General features: G+C 47.8%; 1 long non-coding RNA gene across 5 annotated transcripts in view; it reads left to right on the top strand.

Annotated features, from left to right (window-relative positions):
• Positions 1–792: 792 nt before the first annotated feature.
• The window catches only part of LOC120405030, a 29708-nt gene continuing 15386 nt past the window's right edge, over positions 793–15114 (top strand). For 3 of the 5 annotated variants that reach the window (XR_005598326.1, XR_005598327.1, XR_005598325.1), the window contains exons 1-3: positions 793–1036; positions 1855–1989; positions 6617–6917. This is a non-coding gene — a long non-coding RNA (uncharacterized LOC120405030). The remainder of the gene's footprint in view (positions 1037–1854; positions 1990–6616; positions 6918–15114) is intronic. The other 2 variants (XR_005598329.1, XR_005598328.1) reach the window with 2 other exon arrangements.

Below are 15114 nucleotides of genomic sequence, written 5' to 3'. Positions count from 1 at the left end.
CCAGTTCTGATTACCCAGGAGCTGCCCACTGCCGCAGCTTGCGGCATCTGCCTCTGAAGCACCTGGTGCCGGGTCCCATCAGTGATAGGTAAGGCTAAGCTTTTGTCTCAGATATTTTTAGTAAAAGTCAGGGACAGGTCATGGGCAATAATGAAAAATTCACGGAATTGACTTTTACTAAAAATACCCATGACACAACAGGTAGCCTGAGCAGCTGTAGGGGTGGGGGGCTGGGAGCTCCAGGGTCCCCCTCTGCTGGTGGCTCCAAGCTGCAGGGGTCCCTCCTGCCTCCTGTGGCAGCCAGGAGCTCTGGGGGTCCTCTCTGCCACCCGCGGTGGATGGGAAAAGTGGGGATCCCCCTGCCGCCGGGTTCCCCTTGCTGCCTGCAGCAGCTGGAAGTGGCAGATCCCTCCTGCCACCCGTGGTGGCCAGGAGCTGTGAAGGTACCTCGCAGCTCCCTGCCTTTGCAGGCGGTAGGGGACTCTGCCGCTCCCCGCCGGTGCTGGCTGAAGTCACAGAGGTTTTTGGAAGTCACAGATTTTAATCGCAGCCTTAGTGACAGGACACTGGACTAGATGGAGCACTGGTCTGATGGGATATGGCTCCTGCATCCCTGTGATAATGGTGTAAGCTGGCTGCTTTATACTGCAGCGTTTCTCCTGGGGAGGGGAAGAGAAGCCTTGGGGAGGCGACATGGGTTGTAGTGGGCTATTCTGTGTCCCTGCACATCGGCAGAGCACAGGGCAGGACAACTCAGCCAGAAGGGCCCAGAAGGTTCCAGAACATGGTCTGGCAGTTACCTGACATGCACTGTGGCGATTTCTGTGTCATTTTCATTGTGGGCAACCCACCTGGCAGGTCTCACCCCAGTCAGTCTCTGAGCGCTGAGAAGGGTAGAGCCGGGAGGGAGCATCTTTCACCCCTAGAGGCTACGGACCCTGTGGAACTTCCCTTGAGAGCCATAGGCCACCTGCTCTCCATTGGGACGGCTTCTCGGTTAAGGAGAGCGACCGGGGCAGCACTTAATGAGAGGAAGGTTTGTAAGTTCTTGCCTGACTTAGCTGGGCTTATGGGGAGACACTAATGCCCTAGCGAGGGAGAGCCTTAGAGAGATCTGGGCCTGGGTAGTCTATATGCTGACCCCAATCCCTGTGCCACTTTCGATACAGGCTACAGATCTTTTTCACCAGCAACAAAGACCAGTCATCTATTAAAATATGAGCGGAAGGGGAGTTCCCCAGAGCGTGTGTTAGCGAACGGGGTTCTGAAGCGTTTGAAAGGACTGAGGTGCTGCCATTCCCTCAAGCTCTGAAGAGTCCAACTGACACACGCTACATACTGCGGCTAGCCCATAAAGACTGAACAAATCATCGCTGGGAGAAAATCAGAAAGGGATGTGTGAGCTAAAATGGGGGAAATGTTATGTGGCAACCTTATATTTGAAGGTTTGAAACAGAAACAAAAGGGGGAAAGTCTGTATAAGGAACAAATGTACTGTTTCATAGATTTGGTTAAAAGTTACGCATAATATTCTAAATATTGTTTTATACCATTTTCAATGTGTTTTATGTGCACTGAGTGCTCTACTGAGAAAGTGTATAGCACTTTCTCTCTTTGAAAATTGACTGGAAATTATTCACATCTATTTAAGTTATACATACAATAGCCCTGAGTTTTAACTCTGTGTAATACTTTCTGAAAATGCCTGAAAAGATAAATCTCTGGCCTGTGCTTCAGCAAAGAGTTAAGCTGAGGGGCAGGAGGGAGAGGAACAGATAGTTATATAGAAAAATGCCTGACTATTCCCCTGTCCCTGTTACAATGGATAATATTTATTTTGTACCTTTCATCCAGAGTCCAAATAGTTTGACAGACTATATACAGGGATCACTTCATTCTGTAACCTGAACAGTTCCCAAGTATTCCTTTGTGCTGTGTGAAGACCCCCACCTTCCACCCCAGAGATGGCTGCAATGCTGCGGTGGTGAAGTATTCTCTCTCACATGTTTTTAAATCTGTATTTAAGGCTTTTAGTATTAGTTGTAGTTTTGTTATATGGGAATCTAAATCCTTTCCCAGCTATTCCCATCAGTCCCTGCCCCAACTCATTTGCAGTGTTGGTTTAAATTGTTAAGAATGGAAACTTGATTCACACCCAAGATACTTTGCAACTCCAGGTTCGGTGAATGCAGCAGTTCTCAAACTTTAGCAACTCCCCCCATTTGTATTTAAAAGTTTTCAGGGAACTCCAAGACTCCCACTCAGCACCAGGCCCCGCCCCCACTCCACCCCTTCCCTCAAACCCCACCCCCGCCCACCTCTTCCAGCCCCCTGCTCATTCCATTCCCCCCTCCCTCCATCGCTCGCTCGCTCCACCCTCACTTTCACCAGGCTGCGGCAGGGGCTTGGGGTGCAGGTCACGGCAAATGGGAGCTGAGGAGTCAGTGCTCAGGGTGGAGACCTCCTGCCTCCTCCAGGGGCCGCAGAGACGTGCCGGCCACCTCTGGGAGTGGCGCGGAGCCAGGGCAGATAGGGAGCCTGCCGTAGCCCCGCTGCGCCGCTGGACTTTTAGTGCCTAAAATCTCCCAGTTTGGCTTCAGTAGCTTCCGGGAGCTAGAGGGAGGGGGAGGAGCTGACCAGTGGGACCCGCAGAGTCCTGGAGAGCCCTCGGGGACCCCCAGGGGTCCATGGACGCCCGTTGGAGAAACGCTGCCCTAATGGATATATGTTCTAGAAGCTCAGTGGCTGCATGTGAATGTGACTTGCCTGGTCCTGCCCAGTTATTGTAGCAGTTTGTTTCTGGCCCCCCACCACCCGCCGTCCCTCGTGGTGTATTCTGTGCAGTGTATCAAGACAAAGAAAAGCGGGTTCCTGACCTGAGAAACTGGCAGTCTATACACTGACCTCTGACCGTGAGATGAGCCCCTCAGAGCACCTGAGAGGAAGTGCGTTCAGGAAGAGACGGGGATACAAGGGAACACGACTGTATCGCCAGGATAGCAGATCAGAGGCCCCTTGTACACATAGATCCATAAATCACAAGGCCAAAAAGGAGCACTGTGAATAATCTAATTTGACTCCTGTATAACACAGGGCACACATGGAGAATAAACGACCCCCTCAGCAACATAGGGGAGGCCAACAGCAGCCGCACCACGGCTCTCCCCAGAGGCTGAGATCATGTGCATGGAAGGTCCCCTTTTGCAGCAGGCAGGGCTGCTAGCAGGGGACCCAATGTGAATCTAGAGGAGATGTAGCTTATTATTCCCCCGGCAAACTTTCCTTTCTGCTGCTCCCTGACGTTTTTTTGTAACCCGCTCGTCTCCACTTTCAATATCTTTCACCGTTTCCCCATGTAAATAAAACTGGTTTCGCCTCGTACTGTCCACTTCAGGCCATGAAAACAACAGCAAACACCCTGTTCTCCTTGTGCTGAGTGGAAATCATTTCACTCTTCTTATTCAGCTGTCTGCAGGGTTCAAACAACATGGGGCTCGGCATCAGCTTTCATCGTCCCTCTTCGGAGTCTAGGGCACGCATGGACGTTAGTATTATAGTTCAAATAAAATCCAGCCCTGTGTGAAGCAAGCTAAACCTTCAGTGTTATCTTCACTGGGTTGACCGCCCAGCACAGAGTAGCCAAGGCTGAATTGACACAGCACAGGCTGGAAATTTAGGTGGTAAAAATGTCCTGTAAAGGCAGCTCGAAATTGAAATGCCCTCACAGCAGCTGACCAGGCTCGCTTTATATTCATTGCCTAGCCAGAGCCCATTGGACTCTGTGGAAATGTCTAAACGACTTCACTAGGTTCTGGGGCCAGCCAAACGGCTAGTGTCTCCTTCCATTGGGCTCCAGGTGCCTGGTTACCTGCCTTCTCTCTCTGCTGCCAGCATGCCCTGTCAACGAGGGTAGGTCTCCTCTCCTGCCCTCTGCCAACCTCTCTGGACGAATGACATCATCAGTCACCGAGCAGCTTGGCAGACTCAGAGTCGATTCAGGAAGGGAGGAGTCAGCTTGAAGGAGGCTTTGCGAGTGGCTGGGTTTCCCTCCCACTCACCATTAATTGCTTCTGTGTGTAAGTGCTACGAAGTTGGGAAGTGTAGCTTCACAGGAGAAGGCAAAGGTTCCAGACTGATTTTCCTTATACTGGACAGACTGAGCTGAGGGAGGTCATTGGGCATATATGCCACATTGGACTTCAAAATGGATCTTCCCCACAGTGGAGTTGTATAAATTAGAGACATGAAAATGTTGGAAAAGGTAAAGAAGTGTTAAACATTGGGGGAGGAGGCGGTTTCTCACTTTCCCATCTTTTCACTTTACGGCAGGCCTGCACAACTCGTAAAGCGGCGAGGGCCACATTCCTCCAAAGACAACAGCCGAGGGCCGAAACCTCCCGGCCCCGCGGAAACACCCCGCCCCAGGGCCGCCCAGCCCTGCGGAAACAAACCCTCCTTCCCCAGCACCGCCCCACCAAAACAGCTGTGGGCCAAAAAGGAAGGTTGGGGGTGGGGAGGTGATACTTTATTCTAAATCAACCGGGGGCTCCCAGCTGAAGACGTGGCTGGGAGCCCTCAGGGTCAAATTAAAGGGTTCGGGGCTCTGGCGGCTGGGGGAACCTGGCAGGGCCGGCTCTAGGATTTTTGCTGCCCCAAGCAAAAAAAAATTTGACTGCCCCCCGTCCCAGCCCTGGGCTCCCCCCAGCTGCCCCAATCCTGGGCTCTCCCCCCACTGACCCACACCCCCCTGCCACCCCAGCGCTTGGCTTCCCCCTGTCCTCCCCACCAGTGCCCTCCCCCCACCCTGCTGCTGCACCAGCCCTGGGCTCCCCCCCACCAGTGCCTCCCCACCCCCACACACCTCCTGCCTCCCCAGCCATGGGTCACTGGTAACGCTCCCAGGACAGGTCATTCAGCAGGAATTTTGGATGTGCACAAAACACAGACAGGATTGGTTCCCATATGGTTACAGAACTGCAGTAAAGTGGAACAATTTTCAGCTTGTGTGCTTGGAAGATATCTGGATGCATATTATAAGACTGTCCTCCATAAATGAGGAAAAGTTGAGGTGCCTTTATTATTCTTTTGTTCCACTCTTTCTTTCTATGAGGAATTTGCCAATGCAATATCACTGTCTTCCTTAAACAAACAAAAAGGCAATGGCTGTTGAAAATAGCAATTCCAGTGCTAATAAGCATTTCTTGCTCAATTTTATCCTGCTTTTTCTACAGCAAGTTACAGTGGATCAGTATATTTGATTTGGGAGAAATGAAGTAACAGCTGCCCAAACTGAGCTTGAGCACTCCTGAATTTTGAGGTGTTCAAATTTGGAAGGCAGGTGCTGGGGGGGGGGAGGCTGTGGGCTCCATGGGGGAGCATGGCAGCAATGTGTCTGGAGCTGCATGGAGCCAGACACGCTGGTCTGAGTGGCACAGTAAGGGGGCTGGGGGTTGGTGATGGGGTTGGGCGGTCCTGGGGGCAGTCACGGGACCGGGCGCCGGGGTGGTTGGTTGGGGCAGTGGTTCAGGGGGACAGTCAGGGGACAGGCAGCGGTTGGATAGGCATGGGAGTCTCAGGGGTTTATCAGGGGACAGGTAGGGGTGGGGTCCTGGGGAAAGTTGGGGGGGGTCTCAGGAGGGGGCAGTTGGGGACAAGGAGAAGGGAGGCTTAGATAGGGGCTGAGGTCCCAAGGGGCAGATGGAGCAGGGGTCTCGGGAGGGAGCAATCGGGGGACAAGGAGCAGCAGCATTTAGATAGGGGGAGGAGTCCTGCGGGGCAGTTAGGGGGCAGGAGTCCCAGGAGAGGGGTATCAGGGGATAAGGACCAGCGGTGTTAGATACGGGGTGGGAGTTCTGGGGGGCAGTTGGGGCAGGGGTCTGGGGAGGGGGCAAACAGCGGCCGCATGCCGGGATTCAAACGGCTCTGGGCTGCTGGCAGTGGCGAGGAGCCCTGAGCCCTTTAAATCTCAGCCGCGACTGGGAATCAAAGGCTCTGGGCTGTCCGCAGTGGCGGGGAGCCCAGAGCCCTTTAAATCCCAGCCGCGGCCGGGAGTCAGAGGGCTCTGGGCTGCCCGCAGAGATTCCCAGCCGCAGTTGAGATTTAAAGGGCTCTGAGCTCCCCGCGGCTGCCGGCAGCCCAGAGACTTTTGATTCCCAGCCGCGGCCGGGATTCAAAGGGCTCTGGGCTGCCCGCAGAGCGCCGTGTGCGGGGGATTTAGCTTCCCCTCGCGGGCCGCACAGTGAGACTCCGCGGGCCGCATGCTGTGCAGGCCTGCTTTACGGCTTCCTAGTGGAAAATAGGAGGAGGAAGGGGAAGAAATCCTGAATCTCCAGAAACCAAAACCAGATAACTAAAACATTTTGGAAAACATGTCACGAAAATAGAAGTGACATTTTAACTCAACACAAAATGAAAAATTGTATTTTGTTTCCATATGTCGATATGAAATTACATTTAAAAAAAATCTGGTAGGGAAATTGAAACAGTTCATCAACACAGACATTCTGCAAAAAATTTTGATCTCAGTTACGCTGAATTCTCTGATGGGGAAACTGGCCAAAAAATTTGACCAACTCTATCTACCTGTAATAACATGGAATTCTCACTGCACTTGCAGGCACTTGGTCAAGCAAAGAAGACTGCATTTGTCCCCAACTCCCCCAGAATATTACTCTGACATCAAAGATGCATGAAGATAGCTCTGAAATGGATCATTTTATCCACAAAATTACAAGACATTTCCTCACAATAGGAGGGACTCCAAACAGCCACCCAAGCAGAGGACCCTGGGATTCACCAGTGTGTCTGCAACACAAAACAAATCAGAGCTCCAGCTTTCTTCCCTCTCACCTTGTGTCATCCATGAATGAGGGAGTCTTGTGAGGATGAAGTCAAGGAAGATATTCATAGGCCTCAAGGTAAGAGTTTGGGTACTGATTTTGATGGAGCAGGTTCTGATCCAAATGGGCATACAAATAGATTGATAGAATCCAAGGCCAGACGGGACCATTATGCTGATCCAGTCTGACCTCTTGTACAACACAGTCCAGAGAACCTCACCCAAGAATTCCTGGGTCCTGACCTCAGAGTGTCGGCGGCAATGTCAGTCTATGACATAGAGTAATTTTCGGTTACCTTAACGCCAGCTCCACCCCAAACAGAGCTCCAAGATATGGCCAGCACTATGAGCTCCCTGGAATAACCCACTGTCCTCATGAACTCCATGGTGGACTAAATCGAAGCCCAAGGAGGCAACAGCAATGAAAACCTCAGTGCAGGACACTTGCTGGGGATTCACGACCACCTGAGGTTGAGAGTCAAGGGTTATCGACTCTTCCAGGCCTGTCATTAATTCCCAGGAAATGCCCTATGCCTCCAACATTGTTTACATAACAGCACATGACAGGCTCATGCAAGTGAGATATGCCTCTCTCCAGTGAAAGGGAAAGCTTAGAAACACCTACAGTTTTTTGCCAGTTACAATGAAATCCATTCAAAAGCAGTAACTTCACAGCAAATTGTATCAAGTCAGTGCAAATGGCATTAAAGACACCGGGGTCAGGTGCAGCCACTAAACTGAGCACTGTGGCAGTGAAGCATTATTTAGGCTTCTTTTGACTAGCTGTCTACTTCAGAGCAGCTCTTCCTCTACGAAGAACACAGACAGGTCCCAACTGATTTGCCTCGGAAATCCATGCTCACTGTATTGCAAAATACTCCCTCCCACGTGCTCCGGGTGAGTCATTCATTTTATGTTGGTGGGTGAGTAAATATCAGTCCGTTTTCCTGTCATCTCTTCATCATGGTGATGTTATGTCAGAGCTGGTAAATTTCCCATTAGTTTTGCAAGGTAGCCTTACTGCCCTAAGATTTTTAGTCTTTCAACACTCCTGCCGCTTTGCAAAACTTAATGTTTTAGATTCATTGCTCTGAAGTTAGTTTAATGTTTCTGTCCTTTTTCACTGTTGTTTTTTCTTGTGTTAAGTGCACTGGAGGCTTATTCTGGGACCATGTTTATTATTTCAAAGAGCTGAGGTGTATTTCCATATCTGCTTTAGCTTAGAGCTCAGAAATATTCTCTCAATATCTTTTACGTTGTCTGTGGGAGTGCGCACTGACTGCTAAGCTGACTGCTTCTCTGCTGCTGTCTGCCCCTCTGCTATAGCCTGAGGGAATGAAAATCATAAAAACCAATATTTGAACTCCTTCCAGCTTTCTGCCCCTTTGAGCATTAGTCTGTCTACCCAGCTGTGGCCCAATATTGAGTCAGCTCGCTGTCACACAGCACGGCTGGAAGTTCGGAAAGGGCAAGACAAGAGATAAAGGGGCTGCTGGGGGATAAAGATTAAAAAAAAGACACAGTCAGAGATTTGTATGAGATTCATAGAGATATTTCTGCATTCAGTGCCATGCTGGGCGCACTTAAAAAGTTCCAATGGTGTGAAATAGCCATCGCCTCTGACAGAGAGACCTGATCTTTCAAATGGGAAATGCCATTGGAAACAGGAGAATCTTTCAAACCAGCAGAAATGAATTGGTTGCCTCTCTCCCATTCACACTCAAACAGTAACAATAAAAAACAGACTCATTCCCCTTCTCCCAATGTCCTCGGCCTTCTGTTCATTCCCACCTCTCACTGTTTTCACTTCTTAAAATTTTACTCTTTCCTTCGTTGTATCATTCTCCACCCTCCCATCTCCCTTTCCTGTTTTATCTCACCTTCCTTTGCCTCCAACATTTTTGGCTGGCACGACACAGCTCATCTCCGGAGATTTGTGAGAATCCTGGCCTCCCAGATGATTTTCTTTTTGCGAAGTGACAAAGAGTGTTTTTAACAGAATTGTACTCATTTTTTAGTTCCCATATGCATGCATCCAAAATCTGTTGATGACTCAAATGTAGGAGAAAAGTGTAGCTTTTCTATTGATTCATATTAGCTAAAGTACTAAGAGGACATTCCTTCAAAGGGTCCTCACAAAATGAAGAACGGTAGTTTTATGAAAGAAAGCAAAGTCACTGAATTGATGAGAATAGTGCAGGATTCTGTATAGTCGATAGCAAAAGGAAAAGGAAGGCTATATCTAGGAAAAAATCCAGAGTTGTTCATGCATGTGTAAGGTTAAAATTAGAGCTGTCACTTAATTTCAGTTAATGCATGTGATTAATGCAAAACAAATTAACTAGATTAAAAAATAGTTCTGATTAATCACAGTTTTCTATCACATCGTTAAACAATAATAGAATACCAATTTAAATTTATTATAAATATTTTTGGATGTTTTTCTATATTTTCAGATATATTGATTTCAGTTACTACACAGAATACAAAGCATACAGTGCTCACTTTATATTATTATTTTTTATTATAAATAATTGCACTGTTAAAAAGATAAACAAAGAAATGGTATTTTTCAATTCACCTCATACAAGTCCACTCAGTCCGACTTCTTGTTCAGCCAGTCACTAAAACAAACACATTTATTTATATTCACGTCTTACATACAATGTCACCTGAAAGTGAGAACAGGCATTTACATGGCACTGTTGTAGCCAGCATTGCAAATATTTATGTGTCAGATATGCTTAACATGCGTACGCCCCTTCATGATTTAACCTTTAGACATAAAGTTTTATTTTTTTTAATTTTTGAGAGCAGTTATGTAAAAAAAATTCTACATTTGTAAGTTGCACTTTCACGATAAAGAGATTGCAGTACAGTACGTGAACCCAAGACTGTCTACCACAGGGCACTGGTATCCAATATCAGATTGATGGCAACCTCTTCAACCATTCTCATCTCCGTGCCAGAACTAAAGTAGTATCAGCAACAATAACCGAACTCCAGAACGCAGATGATTGTGCTGTAGTTGCACACTCAAAGGAGGATCTACAAACAGCCCTAAATTGCTTCTCTGCAGCTTACAAAAGCCTAGAGCTAACTCTGAACATCAGCAAAAGAAAAGTTCTTCACCAGCCAGACCCTGGTCAATTATGAGACCCAGCTGTAGATTGCCACGGACTCGCAGGGGCGAAAGAAAATGCAGGCCTGTTATTTACCAACACTGAATGACTAACGAAGAGGCCAGGGCAATACCGGTATGGGCAAGTTTTACAGGATGCAGACAGGAACTCATCTCAACAACAGCAAGGAAGATCTACAGTGACAAAGAAGAACTGGAAAATGTAGAATACTTTGCCTATCTTGGCAGCCATCTCTCACAGAGGGCAGACATAGACGTTGAGATTGAGCACAGAATTCACTGTGCCAGCCTTGCTTTTGGCAGACTGTCTCGCTGGGTGTTCAACAATCACATCAGAACACACACTAGACTTTTAGTTTATGAAGCGGTGGTAATGGTCCCAACTCTCCTCTATGGCTGTGAGACTTGAGTGACCTACAGAAAACACCTGAAATATCTGGAATGCCAGCACCAGCACTTTCTTCAGAAGATCCTCAACATAAAGTGGGAGGATCATCGCACTAATATCAGTGTCGCCACAGAGGCCAACGTCATCAGTGTTGAGGCCCTTATTATCCAACACCAGCTGAGGTGGAGCGAGCACTATGTGTGCATGCCTAATGTACACTTACCAAAACAACTGCTGTATGCCCAGCTCACCAAAGGAGAAAGGAAACCAGGAGACCAAACAAAATGCTTTAAAGACACTCTCAAGATAAACATCAAGAGATGTGGCATTGACACCACACACTGGGAGACAGCAGCCCAGGACAGGCATAACTGGGGAAGACTTGCCAGAGAGGGAACGTCCACTTTTGAGGAAAATTGCCTTGCCCTGTTCTCAGAAAAACACCAGAAAAGAAAGGAAAGATGATGGTCACACAGCAATCACGGGCCAACCCTGTCGTCCAACACCACCTGCAATGTCTGCTAACGAGGCTGTGGCTCAAGGATTGGACTCCTCGGTCGCCAAAGGACCCATGGAAAATAAAACCTGTGAAAGATCATCCTCGAGCTCGAGGAATCACCAACGATGATGACAGTTCTTGTATGAGGTGTATTGGAAAAAAATGATTTCTTTAGTTTAGCTTTATTACAGTGCAAATATTTGTAATAAAATAATAATATAAAGTGAGCACTCTACACTTTGTATTCTATGTTGTAACTGAAATCAATATATTTGAAAATGTAAAAAAAAATCCAAAAATATTTATAATAAATTTAAATTGGTATTCTATTATTGTTTAACAGTGCAATTAAAACTGTGATTAATCGTGATTTTTTTTTAAAATCTCGCAATTAATTGCAATTTAAAAAAAAAAAAAATGTTCAGCAGCCCTAGTTAAAATGTATCTGAATTCTTTACAGGTACCTAGCACCAAATGAAGGAATACAAACATTGTGTCCTCTCTCCCAGTGCATGGCACTGCAGTGATGGGGTTCAGAATTTAGCTCTGTGAGTCCATTGCTGTACCTGCATACTACAGAACTTTCAAACATTTCCCGTTTTATTCCTTGTATTACAGTAACCTCCAGGAACTCCACATGAGCCCAGGGCCCCGCTCTGCTAGGGCCTGAACAAACCCAGAGTGAGAAACAGCCCCTGCCTTGAAGAGTTTACAGTTTACATCAGTGGCCCCAAACTTTTCACAGTCTTGCCCCCTTTATCCCTGTCCGTGCCTCCCAGGAGCAAGGCTATGGCTCGGGGGACGGGGGAGATGGGGTAAGAGGGCCGAGGCTGGGGCCGCAGCTGGGGGCAGGGCTGGGGCTGGGGCTGGGAATGGAGCTGCAGCCAAGGGCCAAGGATTGGGTCTGGGGCCACGCCTGGGGGATTGGGTCTGGGGCCGGCATCGGAAGCCACGGTTGGGGGCCAACCCTGGGGATGGGGCTGAGGGCAGGGCCGAAGAGGGCCTGGGTGGCGCTGCCTCCCCATCCCCCACTGGGCTGACCCGGGTCCCGCTGGGCCGCCCCAAACATTCCACCCCTATAGTTTGGGGACCTCTGATTTCTCTAGAGAAGAGAACCGAAGGGATGGGAGGAGGGAAGTGTCAGACGGTACACGAGGTGTAAATGTTAAGTGAGGTAATTCACCATTGGAACAGCATACTAAGGACTGTGGTAGCTGTTAACAGCACCTGTCTTCCCCCCCTCTCTGGGCCAGCCAGGGCACCGTCTCTCAGGTTTCTGGCTCACCAGCCATCGCGTCTCTTGGGAGGAGACATGCATCCCTCTCCCTCCTGACTGGGGCATTTCCAGGCTGCAGGGCTCCCTGCCTGCACTGTGAGTTCCCCCAGCTAAGTCCAGCTGCCTAGACAGGGCTGCCCTGCATTTCCCCTCTGGGACCTGAAACAGTGCAACTGCCACAGTTAAGTTATCCCACCACTCCTGCTAAGCACGTCCATGTCTATAACAGGCCTGGAACCTCTGTTCAGTCATGAATTAACCCTTTATCAATGGAGTCTCAATATGAAATGTGAGCAAAGCGTCCTGCAGAATTTAATACACAATTGTCGTCCCCCCATTGACTTCTTTAGGGTGGTTCAAAAGAACCTCTAGAAAGGACCTCACAATGATCGAATTGTACAGCTTTCTAGCACTCTGCTGAGGCTCTTTGGAGCTGTGTTGCTTCCATCCCTAACAAATGGGGAGTGCACTTTTCTATAAGCAATGTGTGGCTGCTGTGGAGACCTTGTTATGGGGGGCAGGTCACGGAGTACCCCTCTGCGGGTGCTCCGGGCACTGCTCAGGTTCTGTGGCTCCGCTGCAGATGAAATAATATTTTTCATAAACCTTCTCTATCATTTCCAATCTGCCGGGGGTGGGTTTTGCCTGTAAGGGAAGCATACCTCTGTGTGTACATTTGCTATAACTGACTTATAGCAGAAAATGGTCAGAGCAGCTTTGTCCCCCTAAGAAGTTGGGGTGACCAAACTAGCTGTGTTCCTTGGCAGCAGTTCAGTCTGGCAGTAAAACGGGTAGCTTTTTACGTAGGGCTCTTTGCAGCATGAGAACTAACTGGGCCCAGCAGCTGTCTCATGCAGTGAGAAATGACCTCTCTTCCTCCTGGGACTGCTGTCAAACTCTTCCGTGCGTCTTCTTTGGAGTTATTTCTGAGTGGCCCAGTTAGCAAAAGAGTCCTCCAAGAGCAATATAGCCAACATCCACCCCAGAGACAAAGCTTACGCTTTGTTATTCATTCTTCTCAGGACAAGGGCTTGGAACCTTTAATCCATTTATCCGGACTTTGGCACTGGGGAAATCTTGAGAAAAAGAATGTTTAAACATAGAGCAACTTTGCTGCATTTTCTATATTCTCCTGCCTGTGGTTGCTGCTGATTGAAAACTGTGTGGGATTAAAATATTTTCTTCCTTGCAAACTATTTTTACCTGTTAAGTCATCCCATGATCTTATGCTGGTAATATTTCCTTGACAAGAGACTGTGAAATTACAAATGTATGGAGTTCAGCATTTTGATTTTGTTGTCCAGTCAGGCAAGACAAGAGGACGGGCAGGGTGAGAGAACATTCCTGATCCAACACACAGGTGCTAGGACTTCCAATCCCATAGATACTCTGAGCCCAATCCAGCTTCCACTGTCGTCGAAGGGAGCTGTGTGGGTTCTGGAGTGAGGAACTGCCCTTGTGGTAAGGGTAGTACTGAGTGTGCAGTGATTGCAGAATCAGCCCCAATTTTTAATTAGCAAAAGTGGCAAAAAGAAAAAAAAGAATGAAAAATGCAGATTTCTGTTAAATATGAACTTTCCATCCTCATGGTGACAGTCTGTCTCTTGGGCGGCCCAATTCTGGTCTCCCCAGCACCAGTTTTACACAGGGGTCCATTCAGTGGAGTCATTTCTGATTCACTCAGCCGGCAAAAGTAATCGGACCCGTAGGTTCTACTGGTGGCAAAACTGCATGGATGGCACCAAGCTGCCTTAATGGACCAATCTCTTGAGACCTAGACTCTTTTTTCTTAGGCAGTGTAAGCAACGTCTTAATTCAGGCTGAATGAGTCTAGAGATAATGGGTTGAAATGCACCCTTACTTGGGTGACCAAGGCTCTTTACAACTGGGTCAGTGTATCAGTCTTGCGTCCATCAAAATGTAAGGTGACTCTTCAATGGCATGTCACCCACAGATATCCCTGCCGTGCAAGTCAGAAATCCTATGCCCAGAAAGCAGAACTGGAAGGAAATAGCCCCATGTTATCAGCTCTCTGACTCAGAGACTGATGGTTTCTGTTCAGGAGCAACCAGTACTGAATGTTAGGTAGCATTCCTGATGTTTTAGAAAAGTTACTGCAATAAAGAAATTAATGAAGGGCAATTTATTAGCAAAATTCCAATTAGTTTAATTAGATTATATTATTTTCCTCTTTGCTGCTTTCTAATTCAGATATATGAGAATGAAAATTAATATTAATGTATTGTGTTTATTCAGACTTAATGAACTGACTGGCATGGTTTGCCAGCATTTAGCTGTCTGATTTAAATGTGGCTAAACATTATTTCATAAAATCTATTTTTGATAACGACTTTCTTACAGATCAGAGTTCAGTAAAATGAACTGAATTATCACTTTCTTTCTTAATCATTTCATAGAATCATCATGCAGTAATGGCATTGACAGGCTTAGAGAGACGGACCTTAATGTTACTGTAACATATTGTAATAATAAAGGCACTTTTTCTCCTTCCTATATAAATGTTACCTTGGTGGATGTTTGGAGCCAATTCAGAATCACTGTCCGAGAGAGCTCAGCAGATCTTTCCTTTCTCCATTTAGCTCTCCCCTGTTCCAGGATAAGCAATCGTACCTTCACCCCTCTCCCAGCCTCCAATCTCTACCGGCTCTTCCCCATTTCCACGGTCCTCGTGTTCAGGCACTGGCCTCCAACTCAGACATAGGGTGAAATTTTCAAAAGCATCCAAGTGACTCGAGTGTAAATCTTATTTCCAAAGATGGCATCGGTGCCTCGTACCTGGGTGCCCTTCTGCCTTTCAACTGTACAGCTTTCCTACAGCGACTGCCTCCAAAGTACATCTCTCCTTTGGAATCCGGTTTAGTGACAAACTCACAGTTCTGCTCACCAAAGATCTTCCAGCTCTCCCCAGGACTTTGTTCTCCACTCACATCCGGCTGCCCCCCTACGTCAC

The sequence above is a fragment of the Mauremys reevesii genome, linkage group 4, assembly GCF_016161935.1.
Source record: "Mauremys reevesii isolate NIE-2019 linkage group 4, ASM1616193v1, whole genome shotgun sequence".
NCBI classification, from domain to species: domain Eukaryota; kingdom Metazoa; phylum Chordata; order Testudines; family Geoemydidae; genus Mauremys; species Mauremys reevesii.
This window is presented reverse-complemented; position numbering and strand designations above follow the sequence as displayed.